Genomic DNA, 13649 nt, shown 5'->3' with positions numbered 1-13649 from the left:
CTTAGAATGATTAGATCATCTGATTAGCTCTCTTAACCACATGCCTTAGAATTGATTATAATGCTTGATTAGTTAGAATACTTGATTAGTTACTTAAACAAATACCTTAGGATTGGTTAATTTACTTGGACAAACGTCTAGAGTTAGTTAGAGTACTTGATTATTTTACGTAACAAATGTCTTAGAATCAATTCGAACGCTTGATTAGTTACGTAAATAAATGTCTTGGAATTAGTTGGAATAGTCGATTAGTTTACTTAATAAATGTCTTAGAATGAGTTAGAATGCTTCATAGTTGACTTAAACCAATGCCTTAGAAGTGATTAGAAAACCTGATAGGCTGACTCAAATACATGTCTTAGATTGATTAAAATATTTGATTAGTTGTTTAAGTACATGTTTTAGGATTGATTAAAGTACTTGACTAGTTACTCTAAACACATATCAGGGCATCTAACCCCTAATTCAACCGCTAGTTCCTGACTGAGTGGTCCCTAGGACCCTTTTAACCGCTAATATCCAGATTTGGAATTATCCGACCCTTAGATTAATGGAAACCCACCAATATGACCCAAATCAAGTGGTGGGCCCCACTTAAGACTTAGATTTGCCTGATCTTTAGTCAGGGGACCCATTTAGACCCCTAGAACCTAATAGACGGAGTGGATTTCCCACAAACGTCACCATGGGCCCCACATTGATGTGCATGTGCAATGGTGCTAAAGCACCTGGTGTACACCGGACTTGCAAGTCTGGTCAAACACCGCTGACCCGCGTTTTCTCAAAAAAGAAGAGAAATTTCTTCTGTCTTGCTTTCGCCGGCCAACGGATGGACGTCCGTTTCTTGGGTTGGTGGCCCACCTACACCAGCCATTAGAATGATCTAAACCGTCCATCATGTGTGCAGCGAGAGGCTGACCGAAACCACAGCTATTTCACACGAATACGTGCACGTGTGTGGCCACAAATCCAGTCACTTATGTACTGTGAAAAAATCGTGTTTCCAAAAATGGAAACTGTCTTCGCTGCTACCACACTAGCAATCCGTGTGAGTCGGTCCTCCTTCAATCTCGGCCATCCACGTGGCGTTATCTTAGCCATCGGATGCATATCATGCGGATTAGGGCTTCTTTCTTTGGTTATTGCAGTCGCACTCGAGAAAAACATTCACTTCTTCCTACCTTCGAAACCACCCCCCAAACATCCATGGAGCTTCGTTTTTCTTCTCCTTTAAGCTTCCTAAGACACTTCAAAGCCCTCTGGAAACTCTGTTTTGGGGGAATACCGATCCTATAAGGATCTACCATTAACGGCAGGTCGTCTTCCTCGTCAAGAAGCAGCCACCACTGGGTTGTGTGGCCACTAGATCTCCATCGGATAGGCCTTCTGGGTCTCATCCGATCACAAGCTTCGAACCATTGGGTGCCTTTGGTTGAGCGGCATCGTAAGCTCGATTGCTTACAACTGGTCTCGGCCCACCAAGAAGACCAGTGCCAAGATCCATCCATGCTAGGCTGCATGCTTAGGCACTTACATTGGCAGCATCAGCTGGATGCTTCAAACAGCAGCAAACTGTGGAACTTAATCTATATGCGGAATAGGCCCACGGATCTGTCTGTACAAGGGACATGGCGATCAGGGGTTCAGATGGCTTACCAAGATGGGACGCTGCCATGGAAGCCGGATAAGAATACCAGAATACCAGAATTCCTTTAGAGCTTAGGATCTTCCTCTCCTTCACACCCTTTTTGTAACTCACAAGATGGGACTCGAATTTCTGCCGTGGTGTAGGATCGGGGACCCAGCTCTCTTTTATAGAGTCTGTGAAGAGGGAGTTTGAAACCCATCACAACTCTCTCTCCCATGCTCCACATTATAGCATCCTAGTACAACTCAAATTACTGTCTGCGTAAGACAGTTATAGCATTCTAGCCCTAGTACGCAAAGCTGCGCAGATAGACTGCGCAACGCATCACCTGAAGTGGGGCCCACTGTTCTACTCAATCATCCAGTCCAACTGAATGAAAATCTAGATCGTTGATCAGTAAGGCCTACTAAATAGAGTTCTTACGTTCTTTCACTTGGGCCTCGTTGAGCAACGTCAATGATGGTCATATAGAATAATTTTGAAAATAAGTTTTGATCCTTTAAGAAAATATCTAAATGATTAACCAATGAAACAGTTGGACAGTATGAGTAATGCTATTCAATCTGGTCCATTAAGACAGTCAGTATCGAAACGCGGTAGTCATCACAACATTTAATTTAGGCGAAGTGAGTCTAAGCGCGATCACAAATACTTTCAATCTTAACGACATAGATCACGAACTAGGAAATGTGGTATAAAGATTACACACTTTAGTGTGATAATATGTGCCTATCCTTAAGAGGTCCTGAAGCTTTTTCATGTCTCCAACGAGACACAACTGTAGTTCCACTTACTCAAAATTTGCGCATATATATAAATAAGCAGAAATAAATCTTTATATCAAAATCATCCAAACAAACTGTATAAAACGAGATCTCTAAGTGTTTGTGAAAAATTAAAGTACACTCAACTCCCATTAACTGAAAATATCTGTTGAATCAATGACTCTCATGGATATTACATGCTCTGAAATGGCGTGATAGGGAGCCCTTTAGTAAGCGAATCTGCAATCATCTGCTTAGTGCCGATGAATTCCACGGACACTTTATGATTCTGAACCTTTTCCTTTACAACAAGATACTTGATGTCGATATGCCTCGACCTTGACGAATACTTGTTGTTACTAGAGAAGGAAATAACAGCCGAATTATCGCAAAATATTCTCAATAGTTTCAAGATATGCTCAAGTACCCGCAAACCTGAGAAGAAACTCTGTGATCATATCGCCTGATTAGATGCCTCATGGCAGGCAATAAATTCAGCTTCAGTAGTGGATGAGACTGGTAGATTGTTTCACGCTTTTCCACGACACAGCTCCTCCCACCATCATGAAGATGTATCCTAAAGTAGACTTCTCAGTGTCAACACAACCAGCGAAGTCTGCATCTGAATATCCGATCAACTCCAACCGATCAAATCTTCTGTATGTGAGTCCGAAGTCTTTCGTTCTCTGAAAATACCGTAATACTTTCTTTGCAGCTATCCAATGTTGCATTCCTGGATTAGATAGATATCTTCCCAACATTCCAGTGACAAAGGCAATGTCCGGTCGCGTACAGACTTGAGCATACATGATGCTCCCTACTACTGATGCGTACGAAAATTCTTTCATTCAATTATTTTCTAAATCATTCTTTGGACACTGAAATAAACCAAATTTGTCGCCCTTCACAATGGGCGACTTTCCTGAAGCACATTTTGCATGACATACCTTCCGAGTACCCTAGTAATATAGGCCCTCTGTGACAAGCTGAGCAGTCCAAGTGTTCTGTCATGGTGAATCTCAATATCGATGACGTAAGAAGCTTCACCAAGGTCTTTCATTTCAAACCTTTGAGATAAAAATTTCTTGGTGTCGCTCAACATCTTGATATCACTACTAGCTAACAGAATGTCATCAACATACAAAATCATCATAATGAACTTTCTCCCACTGGTTTTAATGTAGATGCATTCATCTACAGTGTTTTCTACAAAGCCATATGAAAAAATTACTTCATGAAACTTAAGGTACCACTGCCACGATGCCTGTTTCAACCCATAGATGGACTTCTTAAGTTTGCAAACCAAATGTTCTGAGTCATTAGCTACAAAACCTTCGAGCTGCAACATGTATACATTTTCATTCAGATCTCCATTGAGAAATACAGTTTTTACATCTATCTGATATAACTCTAAATCCATATAAGCTACAAGAGTCATTATAATCATAAATGAGTCTTTCTTAAATACTGGTGAGAAAGTCTCCTTAAAGTCAATGCCCTCACGTTGGTTAAAACCATTGGCAACAAGTCTGACTTTATATTTTTCGACATTACCCTTGGAGTCCATTTTGGTTTTAAATATTCATTTACAACCAATCGGCCTTATTCCAGTGGGTTACTCTACAAGATCTCATACTTTATTATCCTGCATGGATTTCAACTCATCTTTCATGGCATTAAACCAGCGAGAAGGATCATCACTTTGTTTGACTTGTGTAAAGGATTCAGGATCCTTTTCCACCCCTATGTCAAAGTCGTGTTCCTGTAAGTATACGATGTAATCGTCTCGATTTACAGGCCTTCTCTCTCTTTCAGATCTTCTTAATGGTTCAGCTTGTTGGGTTTGATCTTGATTTTTTTCATCAGTGGTTTGTATATGAGGTTCTACGTGGTGCTCTGCAGTGACTACAGAATCGACTGCATCATTAATGTCCACGTGATCTGGATTGACTATGATAGGAGTAACAGTCCTTTGTTCCTCAAATACAAAATTTCTTATGTTCGTGCTCCCACTGTTTTCGGTGTCCTCAATGAATCTGGCATTCTCAGTCTCAGCAATCCTGATGGAGTGGGAAGGACAGTATAATCGATAGCCTTTTGATCTTTCTGGGTATCCAATGAAGAAACAACTTATGGTTCTAGGATCAAGCTTCTTTTCATGCGGGTTATAAATTTTGGCCTCAGCAGAACAACCCCAAACATGTAAATATCGGAGACTTAGTTTTCTCTCATTCCACAACTCAAAAGGAGTTTTACTTATTGCTTTGCTGGGAACCCTATTTAATATATGAACTGCGATTTTGATCGCATCACCCCACAAAGATTCTGGTAATGTCGAATTGTTGACCATACTTCGCACCATATCCATAAGGGTGCAATTACGTCTCTCAGCAACTCCATTCTGCTCTGGAGTACCAAGCATAGTGTACTGAGCAACAATGCCACAATCCTACAGGTATTTAGCGAATGGCCCTGGATTGCATCCTGATTCGTCATATCTGCCATAGTATTCACCACCACAGTCAGATCTGACAACTTTAATTCTCTTATCGAGTTGATTTTCAACCTCGGCCTTATAGATTTTAAAAGCATCCAGGGCATCTGATTTCTCACTGATAAGGTATAGGTACCCAAAGCGAGAGTAGTCATCTATAAAGGTAATGAAATATTTGTGGCCACTCCATAAGGCTGTAGGGAATGGTCCACAGATATCTGTATGTATAACCTCTAATAGATCTACACTCCTGGTTGCACCTTTCTTTCTCGTTTTAGTCTGTTTCCCTTTTATGCAATCAATGCATACTTTATAGTCAGAGAAGTCTAGAGAATGCAAAATTCCTTCTCGCACAAGCCTGTCTAATCTCTCACGAGATATATGGCATAGCCGCCTGTGCCACAACATGGAGGAATTCTCATAGTCTAGTCTTCGCTTGGATCCCACTACATTTCCATGCAAGGTATTAATATTATAGACGTGAGAGGCAATCAAGTCTAACTGGTATAAGTTGTTTACTAAAGAGTCGGTTCCAACTTTAATCGAATTAAAGTAAATACTAAAACTTTTATTTTCAAAGTGGAACGAATATCCCAACTTATCCAAACAGGAAATTGAAACTAAATTGCGCCTTATAGACGGCACACAGAATGTATTTACTAAATTCAAAAAATGACCAGTCTTCAACTTAAGCCTATAGACTCATATTGCCTCCACGTCAACTTTGACACCATTGCCTACGTATACTGAGCGCTCCGCATCAATTGGTGGCCTGGCCTGTAGTAATTCCTGCATAGAAGTGCATATGTGAATAGTAGTTCCTGAATCTATCCACCAGGAATCCACTGACACATCGGTCAGATTAGATTCAAAACAGACAAGAACAGAATGATTACCTTTCTTTATGAGCCAATCCTTAAAACCTTCGCAGTCTTTCTTTAGATGACCCATCTTTTTACAAAAGAAGCACGGTTTTCCTTTAACCCGTTTGCGTTTAGATCCATTTCTAGATTGATTCTCATGGTTTCCAGATGGAGGACTAGAGAATCTATTATTAGAACTTTGTTTCCTCTTCCTTCTACCTTTATTCCCTTGCCCATGCCCTTGTCCTGAGGTCACCATATTAACACTTTGAACTTTTATCATCTGTCTGATCCTGTCTTCTTCTTGGACGCACTGAGTGATGAGTTCATCCAATGTTCACATGTCCTTCAGAGTGTTATAGTTTACCAGGAACGTGCCGAATTGGGGAGGTAGGTTGTTCATGATCAAATGAACCAGTTGATCATCAGTGAGTACAAGCCCTAGAGCACGAATCTTAAAAACAACTTCGATCTGCTCTACAATGTATTCACGGATGTTGCCTTTTCCATCTTAGTACGAGCGAGTCAATTTATTCAGAAGAATGCCCACTTCAGATTTATCAGATTTCTTGAATCGTTTTCCCATTTCAGTTAGGAAAACTTTAGCCTTATCTGTTTCAGGCATGGCACCCTTCATCGATTTAGAAATTGAATACTTAATGACTTTCAGGCATGTATCATTTGATCTAAACCATGCAGCCCATCGATTATATTCAGCTTCAATGGCATTATCAGATGGCTTTAGCGGTTCTGGTGTTATCAGGGCAAGATCTAATTGAAGACAGCCCAGTACAACTTCAATGGCATTCTTCCATTGAGCGTAATTAGATCTATTAAGGGCAGGGACTTGATTCTGGTTAGTTGGAATTGAGACTGAAATAAAAGAGATGCATTTATACTCACATTAGTTCATAATTTCACAAAGCAATTTAGTGAATGTAAACAAATATCAAGCAAAGTTAATCAATTCAGTTGCTAAGGGAGGCATCAACTGAATCGTCCAGGATGACGATGGGCCCAACCATCTCATCCTGGTGAGAATCTGTTACATCATCATCATTCTTCCTGTGGGTGGTAATAATAATATGCTAGTGATTCTCCTGAACATGAAGCTAAGTGATGTCAGTCATGTAAATCTGAGACACTCAACACCTGTGGGTGAGATGAGTCTTTCAGCTTTACATCACCAGCACCATTTACTTCACCCGTTCACGTGTCTGTAAACGATAATCGTCTACGTTTTCATTATCGCAAGCATGAAAATGTGAACGCAACTGTATGTTATCCTCCTTATCCCAATGTTACAAGTCTGTACTTATAGAATTTTCATTGATTGAGGTCACTATGGTGGCTAACACAACCGAATCCAATATTACTAATACAGACTTAGGATAACAATTATAATCCTGCCTTTCAATGGATTATATCTTAATCAATTTGATACGGCCCACAAGACGGTTGGTATTAATCATTGGAAAAATAGTAACCTTAATGTGAAACAAACTGAAAGGTTTCACACCATATATTCCAATGGTCCATATCAACTCCTAAGGATGGGTGATGGGCCAACGATAGGGCCGAATCTGAATTCTGTATGATCAGAACATGTCTAATGAGCATGACTGAATCAGTCCCTGAATAGCATGGAGTTATATAATTAGATGGGTAGGTTCTTGCACAAGTGTTCATAATACGAACAGATTAGTTTTAATGCTTAATACTTAGCATATAAAGTTTTCACAAATGCCCAGTGCATGAGTTAGTTAATATGCTCATGAGACAGTTCAGATCTAATAAACATGGAACGTTATTTGAATGGTCTAAAACTTGGCATTAAATGTACTAGATCGAAATCATGGCCCACCATCAAAACAGCATACCGGGCCTACTACCAGCGACAGGCCCACAAGAGAGTAGGAATACGTCCCGTTTGCGGTTACTGAGGTCGGACCCGAGTACATGTAGTCGGGTCCAAAGACCCGAAACTTATTAAGGTCGATTTCGACCTAATAGCCGCTGTATACGACCGAGCAGCAGTCGTCTTCGACCGACTGAGGGCAGCAGCGAAGGAGAGTGCGAGTGAAAAATCTCCCCTTCCTGAGATGAATCTCCAGCCAGACGAAAATCTCTACGCCTCCATCATCCTCGACGCCGACGACCATGAAATCTTCCTCGAATCCGTATGAGTTCGTCAACACGATGATGATGGTCGCGGTCAGTCGATGTGGCAATCATCAGGATTCATCGGCCATGAATGGAGGTGGTGGGTTTGGATCCAGTTGAATCGAGGGTTATAGACAGCATCCGTGAGATAATCCAAGTATCCATGGCTGTCTTCCACAAACCGCTGGTAAGGGTATCGAAAGACCTCAACTCAGGGATTTCAAAATTCCTAATTACTGGTTCTGGATGTTGAATCCGTAATCAGATTACTTAATTCAGGGATTTCAAAATCCTTAATCACCACCTGAATTTGGGGATTAGAATCCGAAATCCCTAATCGAGTGGATTTAGGGATCTGGGTTCAGAAAATCCCTAATTAGAATCTGGAATATGGGTTGGGGATCTGAAATTCCCCGTAGCTGTTTTGGGAATTGAAATCCCTAATTTGGATTTGAGATTCGAATCTGAAATCCATAATATGGATGGCTGGATTTGGGGTTTAGGACTGAAATCCCCAAATTAACTAGATTTGGGTTTTGAATAATCCCTAATTAATATCTAGATTTGGGATTTGAATTCGAAGCCCCTAATTATGGTATTGAGGATGAAAATCCCTAATCAGATTCGAAAATTCAAATCCCAATTTAACTGTTTTGGGAATTCGAAATCTGATCAGGAATTAGAATCCCTAGAGGATGAATCTGATTGTGAAATAGATAATCTGATCATCCATGCCTTTGCATAGTGGCTCTGATACCAACTGTGGGACTTAATCTATATGCGGAATAGGCCCACGGATCTGTCTGTGCAAGGGACATGGCAATCAGGGGTTCAGATGGCTTACCTAGATGGGACGCCGCCATGGAAGCCGGATAAGAATACCAGAATACCAGAATTCCTGTAGAGCTTAGGATCTTCCTCTCATTCACACCCTTTCTGCAATTCACAAGATGGGACTTGAATTTCTACCGTGGTGTAGGATCGGGGACCCAGCTCTCTTTTATAGAGTCTGTGGAGAGGGAGTTTGAAACCCATCACAACTCTCTCTCCCATGCTCCACATTGTAGCATCCTATTACAACTCAAATTACTGTCTGCATAAGACAGTTATAGCATTCTAGCCCTAGTACGCAAAGCTACGCAGATAGACTGCGCAACGCATCACCTGAAGTGGGGCCCACTGTTCTACTCAATCATCCAGTCCAACTGAATGACAATCCAGATCGTTGATCAGTAAGGCCCACTAAACAAAGTTCTTACACAAACGAGAAGGAGAAAGAGGAGAAAGAAAAATGGGAGAGAGGAAGAGGGATGTTATTGCTGTTGTGGCTGCCACACCACCTGCGACTCGAGCCGAGTTTGAGTCTGTCCAGACCATGGTGTTGGTCATGGATGATCCCGAATTTCTTTGAAGTTCTGGAGGAGAGGGAAGGAAGTAGTTAGAGAGGAGATTGGGTCGATGTATCCTTCGTTTCCTATTTGTGACGGCCATTGCTGTGAGTCCAGCAGATTTGTTGGCCGTGTCTGGATGCTACACTTTGAAAGGAAGCAAGGAAGAAAAAAAATAGGTGGAAGGAAGTAGAGGGAGAGGTAGAGAGAGAGAGAGAGGACTCAAGCTAGTGTTGCACCAACTCGACTCAGCCGTCCGGGTCATGGACCGCTGACTCACTGATGCGAGTTGCTGGTCGAGTTCGACCCATTCCAAATCTTGGAAAAGTCCAAGGGAAGAGAGAGAAGAGAGGGAGAAATCAAAGAAGAAGAAAGGAGAAGAAAAGGAGAGAGAAGAAGGAAGAGAAAGAGAGAGAGAGGGTGTGCGGCTGTCCTAGCCAAACCGAGTCAACTCGGTTCAGGACCGAGTCGGCCTGTTGGCTCAGTGGCTGGGTCGAGTCCAGGGGCTACTGGACCTACTTAAATAAGAAGAAATAGAGAAAGAGAGAGAGAGAGAGAGAGAGAGAGAGAGAGAGGAAGGGAGAGAATCACTTAGTCAACTCAGATGCCTAGCTGAGTTGATTTAAGTCGAATCAACTATACGTGCGCTTGCTCTCAAACATTGCATTGGAATTCTAATTAGAACATTGATAGGCTATTTATGCTATAACTAGCTATTATAATCAAAGGTTGTAATTATCAAATAGTAGATCTTAGTATTTATTATCATCATTAATGTTACTATAATTATTGCAATTATTAAATATGGTTAACTATTGGTGGGATAATTTTACTAGTATTATTTATTATGGATAATAGATATTAACATTTATCATGCTATACCTAGCTTGTCATTGTAGGTTATTGACAATAAGATTAGCATCGTTAGTATTAATAGGTAATTATTATTTACTTTTACTTCATTCTAATATTAATATGAATTAATTGTATGAGATAGATTTCAAACTCTAAACCAAAGTCTAAGATTAGATTAATAGATAAACCCTAGACTTAGGTAATCTAAACCCTAGATTAATACCATAACCATAATCATTGTGATTATCAAGCATGATTGGCCATTGGCTGATTCTTTATATTAATATTAGATGTTATAAACAAACCCATGATTATTAGACATATATATTTTATTTACTATCCTTAAGTATGATCATGAATAGATTCATTATTAATAGCTATTAATACTATCATTAGAAAATATCATCATTATGGGATTAGTATAATTCTTGTTAATATGATTTTTAATATTAGTCCTTATTATATTATCATTAGTAAAATTGTTATTATTATTACTTGTATTTTTAAAGATTATTAGTCATTATGAGAATATTAGATAATATTGGTGTATTTAAAGATGAACTTGTGAATTATCATTATTAGTATTGACTGATTAATATTTCTACTATGAATATCATTTCATTCATTATATAAAAATTAGAATAAAATAATAATCAGAGTTCAAATACTGAAAATTTAAGTCTAAGACTAAACCCTAGGATGAAAACCCTATTTCTACACTAAAACCCTAAAGATAAATAATTAAAACTCTAGGCTATGATCTTCAACCCTAGGTAGTGTGTGAAACTTGGATCTAATTGTACAAGTTCCTGATTTATGGTAGGACTTGATTTTAAGGGAACGCACATTCCCTAGCGATGCTGGTAAGCAATGCAAACTATAAGGTGATGACTTTTCCCCTTAAGTTTTCCATTTTCAAATTAGTTTAAGTAATGGTCTTTAATTGAATCACTGATGTTATATCATAGCATGCGATCCTTTATCAATTCTTAATGCATAGCTTATACTTGATTTATAATTGATAGTTGTGAACCATACTCGCATGCGATAGTTACTTACATGATAACTCTTCTTTTGATCGATAGTTCACATCATGACCTATTGTGATTATTATGCTTAACATATGCCTGTCATGCTATAACTACATGCTTTCACATGAATTGTTATGAGTCGCTTATAAATCCCTATTCACCACACTTACTAGTGGGTAACTTCTTCTTGTGTACGTGAACCCATACTTAGGATGTAACAAGATGGGTTGGTGAGAAATGGGCCCTTGATTTAGAGGTTATATGGGACATGGAACATTAATATGGGATTTACCATCCATAGGACATACGGCTTAAGTGGCTTATAAATGATCTCTTTTAACCGCACTGATTTAGCCTTGCCTGACTCCTTTTTGCCGTTTTGATTTGATGTTCATGTACCCTTTTGTCGTTGTGATTTGACATTTATCTCATGCTTTGATGTTTTGATGGCTTCGATAACCTATACCATGTGATGGTAATCCCTACTTATTGAATTTTTATTGGCCACTGGTCGACTGGCATCCATTACGGAACCTAAGATGGAAAAATCTCATGAGCCAGGGATGGTAGTCATGAGACACTATGCCCGAGTTGTTGGCCAACGCTGGGTGACGAGCCTCCCGTAATGACCATTGAGTTACTTAAATTGGCTGGTTGTAATTGGAATAATAATAGTCTGGCTAATCATGCATTCATAGGATATTGACAATGACGGGTGGCTAAATCTGGATGTTGTAGTATGTGCCCTTAGGTTTATTAGGGTATCGTCTCGCTAGCTCCCAGACCACCGACTAGGCGACTATTGATCCTTAGTCACTATGTTGTACGAGTTATGCTACGCTAGTGACCTACGTACGAGATATGTACTATGACTTGGTGCCATGCTGTACAAGATATGTTACGCTGGTGACCAGTCTTTTGCATGGGTGACAAGCCCAGGTCCAACTGGATGAGCATTCCCAGGTCGATGTGTATTCACACATCCATGCATTTAAAAAGACTGCATCATGTATTGTTTTGATTGTCTTGTTGTTTTTAACTATGCTTCACTAAGGCGACGATCTGTAATCTTGATAGGAATTCACACTGAGTTGACCACTCATCCATCAAATATATAATCGTATAGGTAGCACAGGTGGATTAAGTGATATTCAGGTTCAGTCTGATGAAGAGTCGGGTATAATCGTTGAGGATGCATGGTTGTACCTACCTAGAGAAGTTGTATGATTGCGCGGCTTACATTTAACTGCATTTTCATATTTCTCATGTACTAAACTATGTACATTCTATATTTGTTTATTTTAAGACATTGGTTTGTATAAGTTATTATGGGCCGCCTCTTGTATATGTTAAATGTAATTGCAAATTTCCTTCATGTTGATTTGTCCATTCTAAGCTAAACTGCTAACTCTGATAAATTTAAAATATATATATATGGAATTTGGCTCTCTATAAGTTAACACTCGGGTCTTTGGGAAATGAGTCATATACTCGGGTCCCGAAAACACGGAGTGTTACACTTGTATACATCACATCGGGCCTCATCATATGGGCCTCATACATCACATTGAGCCTCATCATATAGGACTCATATGCATCATATTGAGCCTCACCAAATGGGCCATGTATACATCACAATGGGCCTCATTCATGAGCCATATATACATTATAATGGGCCTCATCATATGGGCCATAAATATATCACATTGGGCCTCACTCATGGGCTTCATGAAATGGGCCGCAAATACATCACATTGGGCCTTATCGAGGGGCCATAAATACATCGCATTGGGCCTCACTCATGAGCTTCATCAAATGGGCCGCAAATACATAACATTAGGCCTCATCAAGGGGCCATAAATACATCACATTAGGCCTCATCGATGGGCCATAAATACATCACATTGGGGTGGGCCCTGCACATTCCAAATGGGCCCCCACCAAATGGACAGCTAGGATCAAACACGTACATCATGTGGGGGCAACGTGAATGGATGGTGTAAATACACAACACATCACAAGGTGGGCCCCACCCGTCCAAAAATCAGATGGACGGCATGGCTGAAAACACATACATCATGTGGGTCCCATGGACGGATAGGGTGGATAAAACACATATCACAGCTGGCCCCACGGCCTGGACGGTGTGGATCTCACATGTACAACAAGGTGGGCCCCACCCCCACACGTGCATCACGTGTGGGGTGGGTCCCACGTCAAAACAGATGGACAACTGGATATAAAACGCGTGTAGCATGATGGCCCACCATCTCTAGTAGATGGACGGCATGGCTATATAATACATATATTAAGGTGGACCCCACCCTCACACGTGCTACACGTATGGGGTGGGTCCACACCCTACCCGTAGACAGACATCAATACAGCAGCAGTAATTGTTGGTCGTCCAGCGCCAAATGGATGGCTAGGATTAACAGATACA

At 40.3% G+C, this 13649-nt stretch overlaps 1 pseudogene; it reads left to right on the top strand.

Annotated features, from left to right (window-relative positions):
• Positions 1–1009: 1009 nt before the first annotated feature.
• LOC131224269 (uncharacterized) lies at positions 1010–1601 on the top strand (annotated as a pseudogene).
• The last annotated feature ends 12048 nt before the right edge of the window (positions 1602–13649 follow it).

Source organism: Magnolia sinica, chromosome 13 (assembly GCF_029962835.1).
Source record: "Magnolia sinica isolate HGM2019 chromosome 13, MsV1, whole genome shotgun sequence".
NCBI lineage: Eukaryota > Viridiplantae > Streptophyta > Magnoliopsida > Magnoliales > Magnoliaceae > Magnolia > Magnolia sinica.
The sequence above is the reverse complement of the archived record's forward strand: the minus strand, read 5'-3'. Positions and strand labels throughout refer to the sequence as shown.